The 13,207-nt window shown below is 33.5% G+C and overlaps 1 pseudogene; it reads left to right on the top strand.

Moving 5' to 3' along the window:
* The first annotated feature begins 3,891 nt into the window (after positions 1-3,891).
* Positions 3,892-4,704, top strand: LOC118622420 (annotated as a pseudogene).
* Positions 4,705-13,207: the final 8,503 nt, after the last annotated feature.

Genomic DNA, 13,207 nt, shown 5'->3' with positions numbered 1-13,207 from the left:
TAGTCACTCATTACTTTTCCTTTTTTTCTAGGCCTTTTCAATATAAGCTTGTGGTACTAACTTGCTGGGAAAACATGGATAGATAAGCCAATGTTATAGAGTTATACTCTAACTTTGGTATTATCAAGTACCTTCTCTCAGCACGTTCATCATTTGATTTTTAAGGAAAAAACAAAAAATGTCTTTGAGGAAAACATAAAAACTTGCTAGAAAAACTATTATGTCTTCTGTATATGGGTGAAAGCCTTCAGCAAAGAGACAATAAAACAATTAAAGAACAAGACAAAGACAACTGAGGTGTAGTTTTTTAAAAATATGAAAGAGAAGTACAATTTTATAGCATTATAAATGTAAGTTCTAGTGGGGCTAAAAGATCAAAATTCCAAGTTTTCACATTAAAGAAGAGAGACAGATGATCACACAAATCCAAAACACAGAATTTAGTTGTGGCAATCACTTGATTTCAAACTACTTTTCTTATTAAGTCATGATTCTTTATTTTGTTTGTGTGTAGTCAACATACATAATGTAAAATAAAGTATGTCAAAAAGAATATGAACCAATAAACACCAATGACTAATGATTAATAAAATCTATCATCTCTGAATTTATAAATGCTTTTTATTGCCTTAAAATATTAAACTCCTTGCTATGTTTCAGTGTAGGCAAAAGCTTCCTTCTACATTTTAAGTGCCTATAGTTAATCTTCATTCTGTTTAATTTTACATTTAGATTATTTGAAGCCCAATTTTATTATTTAAATTATTTTGTAGCTTAATATTCTACTTTTTATTATAAACAGCAAAAATCCAGTTGAAGTAATGCTAAAATATAGAAGTTAAAAAGAATGCAAAGGTATCATCTACTAAAGAAAAATATTATGTGCCAAATTCTCATTCCATGGGACTTGCTGGCAACTAGATAAAAGAAGAATCTAGCTTAGACAGAAAACATGTTATTTAAGAAATAAAAAGGTGAGAGAGTTCATGAATTATTATTATATTTCACTAGTAATTATAGAATCTGCATATTAGCTAAAGATAGCTAGAAGATGATTATAAAGCATTTTGAGAAAATTAAGGTGGTGCATAATAAGAAGCACAAAGGTTATGATAATAAAAAAAATGATGGCTGGTGACCTCAGCATTCTTAGTTTGCTAAAGTATCTGTTTAAATGCTTTTATTAGATAATTTGATGTGCTACTGAGATGAAAAATTAAGGTAACAGAAAATTAAAAGAGAATGTTCCAGAGAAGAAGGAACATTGATAACCTTTAAAAAAACAGAAAATACCATCTTAAAAAAATAGTAGTTGATGACATTAGAATTACTTAGCCTTGCATGAAAACACTAATAATGACAATGACTTTCTTCAGACACAGAAAGGTTTCTAAATTGAAATATTGTATATGTGCTTCAAAATATAAATCTCCTGCTTGGATATATAAAATAGTAATTATCTATAAAAAATTAAGAACAAGACATTGTTTGTGATTTTAATTATTCCAGATATATGAACTAGGGCAAATCACTTATCTTTCTAGAGTTTTCTTGTCAATAAATTGGCTACATGCAGCTTAAGGTAAATTCTAATTCTGACATGAGATTCTTCTATTCTCATGGACCTTATTATTGTAAGATTTAAATTCCATAATTTGTGTGACCAAACCTAAATATGAGAAGCTGACCTAAACTTTTAATATGCATTGCTCTGCATATGTTTAATAAATATTAAGTATGCAAAAATTCAAATGCAAATCCAAAGCTAGATTTTAGAGAAACTGGTTAATTACAGCTCCTACTTTACTCTCTAATCCAGCACTACAATGTGAACTCTGATTTCTTACACATCTATACATATCCTTGACCAGACATATATAGTTTCCCCAAAAGAATTCTGTGGATTAGCTGAAGATATCTAGACGATGGATATAAAACATTCTGAGAAAGTCAAAGTGGTGCATAACAATAAGTACTAAGATTAGAACAACAACACAATGGACTTACAGACAAGTTACATTAAAAAAATTTTTTTTTTCTTGATTGATTTTAGAGAGAGAAGAAGGGAGAGGGAGAGAGAGATAAAACATTGATGAGAGAGAACATCGATTGGAGAACATCGATTGGCCACCTCCTGCATGCCCCTCATTGGGGATCGGGCCCACAACCTGGGCATGTGTCCTGACCGGGAATCAAACTGGCAACCTCTTGATACATGGGTCGACACTCAACCACTGAGCCACACGGGCCAGGACAAGTTACATTTTTTTTTAATGTGACTTCTTAAGAGATATCTGGTACATTAAATTTAATGTATATCTCCCAACTGGTGTGGCTCAGTGGCTGAATGTCGGTTCGATTCCCAGTCAGGGCACATGCCCAGGTTGTAAGCCTCATCCCCAAGTGGGGGGCATGCAAGAGGCAGCCAGTTGATGTTCTCTTCTCATTGATGTTTCTATCTCTCTCTCCCTCTCCCATCCTTTCTCTCTAAAATCAGTAAAGAAAAAAAAATTTTTAAATAAATTTAAGGTATAAAGACAAATAAAATCTATCATTTATCATGGCCACAAACACACACACATTCAGGACCACTTTTCACAGAGCCTTTATAATCATCACCATTGGGAATTATAGAACAAAACTATGACAGTTATATTTTAGAATCCACTACATAAAGACTGAGATCTGTATTTATTTAGTATTTTGCTTCTTTTATACACAATTAGGGTTGTTTATATACTTTTGCCATTCTACATTTCTTTAACTCTTTTAAAGAAAATAATCTGTATACTTTTGTTTTCAAATTTGACTTTGTTTTCTCTCAGTCTATATGAAGGATCTATGTTATTGTGACAATCATCTCCTACTAAGATATAATATAAAACCTGAATTAATCTAGATTCTTTCCGCACTCTCAGCATAAATCAAAAGTTTAAAAAATTATGATCTCGAGACTTAATGGGGCTGACCACAATTCTTCTCAGATATTCTGAAAAGTGACTGTCTTGGTATAGAGTTGGGTTTTAATGCAGGGAGAAATTTTCTATTATATTTTTAATCACTTACTGAAATGATATATAAAATATATAGTTTTGAGCAAAGATTCAGAAGATACCATAATAAAATCTCATAAGATTCTGTGAGCAAGGTCAGTCAGTCACTTACGTTATAAACCAGGAACAAAACAGGTCCCTTTTTTATTTTTTTATTTAAATTTATTGGGGTGACATTGGTTAATAGCATTATATAAATTTCAAGTGTAGAATTCTATAAAACATCATTTGTATATTACATTATGAGCTCACTACCCATAGTCTAGTTTATCTTCATCACCGTATTTTATCTTTATTCTTCCCCCAAAATTCTCACCCTCTGGTAACCTTCATACTGTTTTCTGTGTCTGTGTTTGCTTTTGTATGTTCATTTATTGCTTTCTGTTTTATATCCCACATATTAGAGCAATTATATGGTTCTTGCCCTATGGTTCCAAGTTTTTAAGGAGCAATCTGACACTGACCTAAATGGCTCCTCCACTAGGTATAATAACAACAGCAGTAACATCAATGGTATGAAAACCTTATCTCCAAGCAATCAGTAGCATAAAAATAACCATACAGTTTGAGCCAAAGTTTGTAAGACCACAGAGTCAATCCAACATATTGTGATGAGTTTGGGTAATTCCTTACAAGTAAATGGATTATCAATTTGGCTGATGATGCTCATTATAAGATTATCATTTTGAACCTATTTTGAGTTGTTTGAGTAAAGTGAAGAGACAGAGACACAAGAAAAAATAAAGAAGAAATTTCAAAGTCTATTGATGTCACTCTCCACAGACTAGCACATGGTCAGCTTCCTCTCATACTTGATTCTGAAGTCATCAGCATAAAAATGGGCATTATCAATCTGCAGAATGATGTGGGCATTGTCCACAGAACTTGCAATGATCTGAGCCTTCAGCTCCTTGATGTCACTAATGACACAAATATTACTTGGCTGCAGCTGGAGACAGAGACTGAAATTTTCAAGGAGTAGCTGCTCTTGAAGAAGAATGAGTAGGAGGAAGTAAATGGTCTACAAAACCAGATTGCCAACTCTGGGTTGACCATGGAGTTGGATGCCTCCAAATCTTAAGACCTCAGCAAGATCATGGTGAACATCCAAGCCCATATAATGAGCTGGCTTGGAAGAACCAAGAGGAGCTAAACAAATATTGATCTCAGCAGAAGGAGGAGAGCACCACAGTGGTCACCTCCCAGACCACTAAGGTAGGAGGTGATGAAATGACACTCACAGAGTTGAAACATACAGTCTAGTCTCTGGATTTGATGAGAAATCTGAAAGCCAGTTTGGAGAACAACCTGAGAGGAGTGAAGATTTGCTATGCCATGCAGATGGAATAGCTCAATGGGATCCTGCTGTACCTGGAGTCAGAGCTGCCCCAGACTGAGGCAAAAAGACAGCACCAGGCTTAGGAGTACAATAACCTACTGGACATCAAGGTCAAGCTGGAGGCTAAGATCACCATCTATGTGCCTGCTGGAAGAAGGGGAGAACTTCATTCGTGTTGACATCCTGGACAATAGGAACTCCATGAAATCCATCCAAAAGACCATCAACTGTAGAATTTTGGATGGCAAAGTGGGGTCTGAGGTCAACAATATCAAAGTTCTGAGGCATCAAAGCAACAGAAGGGGGCAGTAGGCCAATTAAAAGTTGAGATCATTGAAAATTTACAAAGAAAAGAAAGAAGAAAAGCCTTTTCTTCTAAATGGCAGTGTTAGAAGCAGCAGTGAGAACCAATTAGAGTAGTTTCTTGAAAAGGCACTGATATTAGTGAGAAATGGAGATTATAAATAATACAAACATTGTGAGCTGTGTCAGATTAAGAAGCTTACAGCAATGAAGAAACACAATAGAGAAAAATTTTATATTCAATATGGGAGCAAAAGTTTACTTGAGCTCCTCAATACATAATTTGATTTAATCAGAATGCATGGCAACAGAATATACCTGCACATCAACCATATGTAGAGCTATATTCTGCATTTAACAAAAAAATGGCTCCCAACACTGAATAAAATTTGGAGTCATCTGAAAAGCTTTAAGAACATACTAATAGCCTTGGCCAGTTTGGCTCAGTGGTTGGAGGTCGGCCTGCGGACCAGGGAATCCCGGGTTCAGTTCCCACTAGGGGCACATACCAAAAAAAAAAAAAAAAAAAAAAAAAGAACATACTAATACAAGTGTCTCACCTCCAGAAATTCTAATTTAATTGAATTGTGGTCATTCTCCAGTGATTCTAACATATAGTTAGAGTGAGAACCATTGGGCACAACCTCCTCCTTCTATGCACTATAGATTTGAATATGTTTCAATACCTACATCCATAGCATGCTATAAAAAATGAAGGTAGAAAATGCAGAAGTAGGTAGTACATTTTTACGAGATATCCATTAAAAACATTTAAATGTATGCAGAATATTTCCTCTTCTGAATTTTGTTTTCAATGACAGATTTTTAGATAAATGGGATTTATTATAATTTAAGTAATATTTTCATATATTATTTATATTCATCCAGCTATTCTATCTTTATGATGTCATATTGCCTATGGATGGAAATAGTTTAATTTTTGTTTAAAAGTAAATATTAAGAACAAAGCAAACTTTAAATTTGAATGTTAAGTTTCTATTTCATTTTCTTTGAACCTACTTAGGTAGTCATATCCTACATTACTATTAATTCTCCTAATATTTTTTCTTTTAAATAGCATTTTTATTTTAGATTAGTTTTATACTTACAAAAAGTTGTGAAGACAGAATTACCATAAACCTCAAACCCTGTTTCCCCTACTATTAATATTTCACATTAACATGATAGACTTAGTACAATTACTAAACCAATATTGATACATTATTATTATTTATTAAAGTTTAAACTTCATTCAATTTTCTTTTTTACTTAATGTCCTTTTTCTGTTTCAATATTGTATCCAGGATACCACATCACTGTTGGTTTCCCTGTCTCTTGGGTGTGATAGTTTCTTAGATTTCCCTTATTCATTTATTTTAAAGCCTCACCCTAGGGTATGTTTATTGATTGTAGAGAGAGAAGAAAACATCAATGTGAGAGAGAAACATTGATTGGTTGCCTCCTGTTCATACCCAGACCAGGGATTGAACATGCAACCTAGGTATGTGCCCTGACTGGCAATTGAACCCACAATGTTTTGGTGTATGAGATGATGTTCCAACCAGTTGAGTCACTCAGCTAAGGCTTTTTTATTTTTTATTTCAGGATTTTATTTTTGAGAGAGAGAAATATTGAATTGTTGTTTTACTTATTTATGCATTCATTGGTTGATTCTTGTATGTGCCCTGACCAGGGACCAAACCCAAAACCTTAGCATATCGAGACAACGCTCTAACCAACTGAACTACCTGGCCAGAGCTAGATTTACCTTATTTATGATCTCACCATTCTGAGGATTACTTGTCAGATAATTTTGCAGAATGTTCCTCACTGAAGTTGGTCTGACATTTTCTTATGATTATGTTTAAATTATGGATTTTGTGAAGAAAAACCAGGGAGGCAAAGTGGCATTTCTATCACATCATATCAAGAGTACATAGCATCCATTAATTAACAGTTGTAAATAGCACTGCTATGAACATTGGGGTACATATATTCTTATTGATTGGTGTTTCAGGATTCTTAAGATATAGTCTTATAAGTGGGATCCCTGTGTCAAATGGCAGTTCCCTTATTAATTTTCTGAAGAAACACTATACTGTTTTCCATAGTGGTTTCCTATCAGCATTGTACTAGAGTATGCTTTTCTCTACATCTTTGTCAGCACTTGTTTGTTGATTTGTTGATGGTAGTCATTCTGGCAGGTGTGAGGTGGTACCTCATAGTTGTTCCCATCAGTAGATGAGTGGATAAAAAAGCTGTGGTACATTTACACAATGGAATACTATGCAGCTGTGAGATAGAAAGGCCCCTTACCCTTTGAAAAGGCATGGAGGGACCTGGAGTGTATTATGCTAAGCAAAATAAGCCAGTCAGAGAAAGACAAGTATCACATGATCTCACTTATTTGTGGAATCTGATGAATAAAACAAACTGACAAACAAAATAGATTCAAGGTCTTGGAAGTAGGGAACAGAATGACAAAACTCAGGGGGAAGATGTGTGGGGAGAAGGAAGAGATAAACCAAATAACATATACAGGTATATGCATAACCAAAGGACACAGACAATAGTGCAGTAAAGGTGGGGTAGTGGATGCGAGAAGGGGGGTGTCAATGGAGGAGAAAAGGAAGGACATTTGTAATACTTTCAGCAATAAGGAAACATTTTTTTAAAAAAGAATACATAGCATCAACACGACATATTATAGTTAATGTTGACCTTGATCACCTGGCTTAATGTCATGTTTGTCTGTCTGTTTTCTTTATTGTATAGTTACTATTTTTCTCCTCTTTCTGTATTGTACTCCTTGGAAGAAGTTATTATGGGCAAGTGAAACCAAATAAACAATAAAGCACAATGTTGGGAATGTCAAAGGGACACAGAACTTAATTGTAAGAGCTCCTTATGGCCAAAGATGGAATAACTTTAAGAAAGTTAATTAAGTAGTATTGAATTATAACCTAAAATATAAAATAAATATCAGTGAGCTCATACTGATATAAATAAGGGATTGAATCAATAAATAAATGGGAAAAGCAGCTAAATCTGCTGCACAAACTATTCCAAAGAATGTATGTAGATTCGCTGTTCTCAAGGAGGAGGAACGTAATTCCCCACTCCTTAAGTGTGGGTCGCACACAATTCTATTATTTTAAAAATCCCATACTAAGACAAACTTTTCCAACACTTTTCATAGTTTCAATGTCTATCACTGAAATCTAGCATTGTTATTTGAATTGTTCCCAGACATTTGCTTTTAAAAAGTATATGAATATGTCTGGCGACTCTGGTTAAATATTCATAAAACATATGCTACTTTCTCAAATCTTTTTATATATCTGTAACAGAACTTAAAAAACTTAGGGAATTTAAATATTTAGGAAACGTAAAAATGTGCCAATTTATCAATATATTTAAACATTTTATGTAAAATATTGAACAAGTATCAAAAATAATAAGGCTTTGTTTACACTGAGAGTTATCATTAGAAATCTACTAACAATAGTAACAAGTAAAAAATGTAATTTGTATGAATGAATTGGATTTCTTATCTAAATGACTTGACTAGCTAATATTAATTAGTATAAATAAACTTTCACACACTACGTAATCCGCCTTATTCCATGGAAAATTGCATTATTTTACAACTGGAATTTAAATTCAACTTTGTCTTCTACTGACCTACTGTCTTGTTGTTATGCTTTACACTATGTTTTATTTTTAAATCATATTTACATTATTGTTATTTCCCTATAACATATGAGAAATAATGTTTTTAGAATTTTTTCAATATGTTTAATTACGCGTAATCACTTTCTTGAATTAAATACACTGCAGGATGGAGGTGAGAGCATTTTATTATTTCTCACTAATATACCATAAACTTTATTTTCTGGACTCAATTTCATCACTGTGGTATAAAATCTTAGACAAGTCACATAGCTGTTTTAGTCACTTAGAGATTTTTTTTTTTTTTGCACTTACAAAAATTTCAAACCAGTATAATAGCAAAATTCCAAAATCACATATAGTATATTTATGTATTTCTTTTTTTAAGCCTTTTTATTGGATTTTCTGGAGTGACACTGATTAACAAAAGTATGCAATCCCACAACATGTCATCTGTACACTGGATTGTGTATTTACCATCCCAAGTCAAATCTCCTTAAGAGAACGAACCCTCGTGTACTGTTGGTGGGAATGTAGATTGGTGCAGCCACTGTGGAAAGGAGTATGAAGTTATCTCAGTAAATTCAAAATGTAACTGCCTTATGACTCAGCAATTCCACTTCTGGGAATATAGCCAAGATCTGGAAACAGCCCAAGTACCCATCAGTAGATGAGTGAATAAAAAAGCTATGGTACATTTGCACAATGGAATACTACGCAGCCGTTGAGATCACCTGAACTCTCCAGAAAGTCTGTTAAATATGGTTCCTCTCAAGGCAGTCATCAATGGCTAAGAGAACCTCACACCCCCTTTATCCAACAAACCCTGGGTTTATCAACCATTTCTAAAGCAGCCACTTCCCATTGTGCCATCCAAGGTGACCAGTCATAACTTCTCACATTTAGATTTTTCAGGCATAAATCAAGCCACTCCTAGTGCTCTTCAGGAGTGTAAAGCTAAGTTTTTTTAATATTTATTTTCAAGCCTCCTCATGTGATTGAAGTCGAACACGTGGGTGGTGGAAGATTCAGAATACACAGTACAACTTTCTCTTAGGGGAGAGGTAGGTGAAGGGATTACACTCACAGGACACATTTTGTTTTACCTCCATGTAAATTCTGGCATGTGGCTTTGGACAATAAGAACAAGTATTACCTTATGTTTAGTTATATAAACATCTGTTCTTACATAAGTAGCAAATTATATATTTGCTATATATTTGTGTACATAAAATTAGACCATAAATAAAATATCAGTTCCCAATTTGTTCCAGTAATATCCACAAAGATCGGTGTTATTAATTGATGTTAATCTTTCTAAATGATTTACTACATATTGAAATTATACATGTGCTCATTTAAAATGTAATTTTATATTTCTGAGGAAGTTATTGTATTATAAATGATCATATTAGAAAAAAATCATAATACATTATTGTTGAGTTCTACAAGGTTTGCACATATATTTTATGCCACAATCATATATATATACACACACACACACACACACACACACACACAAAAGTAGTACTTAATAAGAAAATGTTGCAGCAGCAACTGGTGTAATTTTTTACAGCAAACTTAACTTCACAAACCAATTACTAAGTCTAGGGAGTAAAGCAATAGCCTTCCCTAAGGTCAAGTCTAGCCCAGCTTGTGTGCTCAGTGGATTGAGTATCATCCCATGGACTGAGAGGTCCCAGTTCCATTCCCAGTTAGGGCACATGCCTGGGTTGCGGCTTGATCCCCAGAAGGGGACATGCAGGAAGCAGCCAATTGATGTTTCTCTCTCATGTCGATGTTTCCATCTCTCCCTTCCTTTCTCTCTAAAAAAAATCAATAAAAATATATATTTATTTTCTTTTTTCTTTATTGCTTTCAGAGGGAGAGAAAGGGAGAGGAAGAGAGAGAGAGAAAGAAACATCGATGAGAGAGAACATCAATTGGCTGCCTCCTGCATGCCCCCACTGGGGATTTGGCCCACAACCTGGACATGTGCCCTGACCGAGAATCAAACCAGTGACTTCTTGGTGCATGGGTCGACACTCAACCACTGAGCCACACCAGCCGGGCAATAAAAATATATTTTTTAAAAAAGACAAGTGTACACTGTAGGTAATTAAAACAGTGACAGTGATGTCTTTATTTTGGTAATCTTTAAGGGTAATGTGAATCACTACATCATACTGATCACTTATCTTGCTGGTTTAAATATATACAGATATGTTTCTAAGTGTGAGTGTGTGGACAGGAAAATATTAACATAGAATTGTTCACAAAATCTCTCCTTCTGCCTGTTACAGAAAACCCAGTTTGGGCTAACTAAATTCCTAAGTCTTTACAGTGCATAATTAGGGTAACTGAAATTAGTGGAAGGGTTTAAGGGGCACTAGACCACCTTGGTCATCAATGAGGCATGGAGCTTTTGGTGGAACATATCCTAAAAGCCAGCGAGAAAGATAGAAAGACAAGAAAGTGTCCACACCAAGCACTAAAAGAAAATTTGGAGAATTCAAGCTGAGATTAAAAACCCTGGCACATTTTGCCCAGGCCGAGTGGTTCAGTTGGTTGAAGTGCCTTCCCATGTAACAGAAGGTGGAAGTTCAATTCTAAGTCAGGGCACATACACTGGTTTTGGGTTTGATCCCCAGTTGTGGTACCTGTAGAAGGCAACTGATCAGTGTTTCTTTCTCTCTCTATCTCTCTGTCTCTCTGTCTCTCTCTCTCCCCTACCACCCACCCTACTCCTATCCCTGCCTCACCCCCCTTCCTCTTTCTATGATCAATTAAAAACAAAACAAAAAGTCCTGGCACATCTATTGTGGATTTGAAGTGTTGTAAGAAAGAAACAAGAAAAAAAATGAGAATTATAATTCTTCATTTGTTGTGAAAGGAATCACACTGTGCATTTCTAGGAGTCTTAAATAAAAATTTAAATTGATTTCATATTACATAAATATTTTTATATTACTTTAGAGATGTCAGAGGTTTTCAATAAGTGCCCTGTGCCCGTTTAACTTCATAGAAGCTACAGTTCAAATTGATTTTATTTTATATTTACCTCGTTTGTTCTCTATTTCTCCATTCATTTTTATAACGTTTCTATAATGAAGATAATTATATGCTTACATCAATGTGAGATAGGTAGGTAGGTAATCAACAAATGAATCACTCTCTGTTTTCTTTCCTATGAACACTTGGTATTTCTTCTATCAAATCATGATTTTTACCAGTATATGACCAGTTTTCTAAAATTAAAAAATAAAACTAAAAAAGCAATATATGTTTTTTTTTTTCTTTTCCCTTGTCACTAGTTGGTAATTTTTAAAGGAAACTTTGTGAAGTCAATTGTCACTTAATGTTAGTCTCAGCTGATGAAGAGCTTCTACAAATCAGATTTCAAATTCCTTTAACTATTTCCCAATGTAATCAATCCGAGAGGGAACTGCTTCAATCTGCTTTTTGAAGAAAGGAAAAAATAGCTAAGGCTCTTACACTCTAGATTTTGAAAAGTACATGGTGAAATAGAGTTTTAAAAGTTGTCAATTTCTTTCTTTGCCAAGATGTGCAGAATCAGACCCCTCTTCAATTGATTGTACATCAGCTCTGAAAAAGTTCTGCCAATTGTAAAGGCCTTTTTCCCCCCTTCAAGATACTCTACAAGCCAGTAAGCTCCTTATCCTCAAACCACAATCAAGAGTTAAGTCACTATTACCTCAACCTGAATTTTGTTACATTATATATATATTGCTTAATTGCACCTTTTTGGCTTTGTGTTTTGATCTAGAAGAGAAAGATCACTCTGTTTATAATAAACATAGTCAATATGTTAACAATAAATAGTATAATTCCTTGTATACACTTAAATGTAAATAAATATATTTGCAGAATATCAATCCAAGTAATTAAATGTTATATTTAAATTTGTATTATATTTAAATTACATAGATTATTAGGTTGCATATTTCCCATGTTTCCAGATGCACACTGCTTTTAATAATCATTTGCATTTTTATGATAAGATTTGCATTCCGTTATAAGATGTTTTATATTTTATTCTTGATAAATATATGAAGAAACTATTATTCTTCTATTAAGAAAGTAGTAGTAAAAGGTAAATTCTTCACGTAAAATATTATTGAATGGTCTTCTCCTTTGCTGAGCCTCTCGAACTGGGCAACATGGTAAATCTTGCAAATTTGTTAATTTGAGAACCTAATTAATAAAAGCAAACATTTGAGATTTTTAAAAGTCTGTTTTTGTGTCATAAAACCTGTCTTTCAAGAATATAATATATGAGCTAGTAATTTATGTACACTCAACAAATACACGTGTTAAGTTCTGCTTCTGTTTCAGTAAGATGCTGAATATTATCGTCAATATTATCCTTCCATTTATTGATGTTTATGTGCTATATTTACTTAGTTCTAATTGTATTTGACTTGTATCTCACCACCATTGCTACAATATAAACAATATTACAATATAGTAACATCTATAAAATACAAGAAATCATATTCCAGAATATTGAAGAAGAGCTGGTTTTAGAAGATCATAGCAATGTTCACAGGCCCTAAGAGAATACTGCATTAAATTTCCTGGTGAAAATAATCTAAGGATCAATAAAGAAATACAAATAAAACTATATTTATATTAAAATGTGTCTTTTTCAGATACCTAAATCTGGTTAGCATAACATGATGTAAATAGTTTGAATTAAAGGGGCCATTAGTTAAGGCTACATTTACAGAACTATTTTCAATGTAAGAATTTTTGTAATGTTACCAGACATCTATTAATGGAAGGTTATATTTGAAAAGAAAAAAAAAAAATAAGGCAC

The sequence above is a fragment of the Molossus molossus genome, unplaced genomic scaffold (genome assembly GCF_014108415.1).
Source record: "Molossus molossus isolate mMolMol1 unplaced genomic scaffold, mMolMol1.p scaffold_m16_p_9, whole genome shotgun sequence".
Taxonomy (NCBI): Eukaryota; Metazoa; Chordata; class Mammalia; order Chiroptera; family Molossidae; genus Molossus; species Molossus molossus.
Note: the sequence above shows the minus strand (reverse complement) of the source record. Positions and strands in the feature narration are given on the sequence as shown.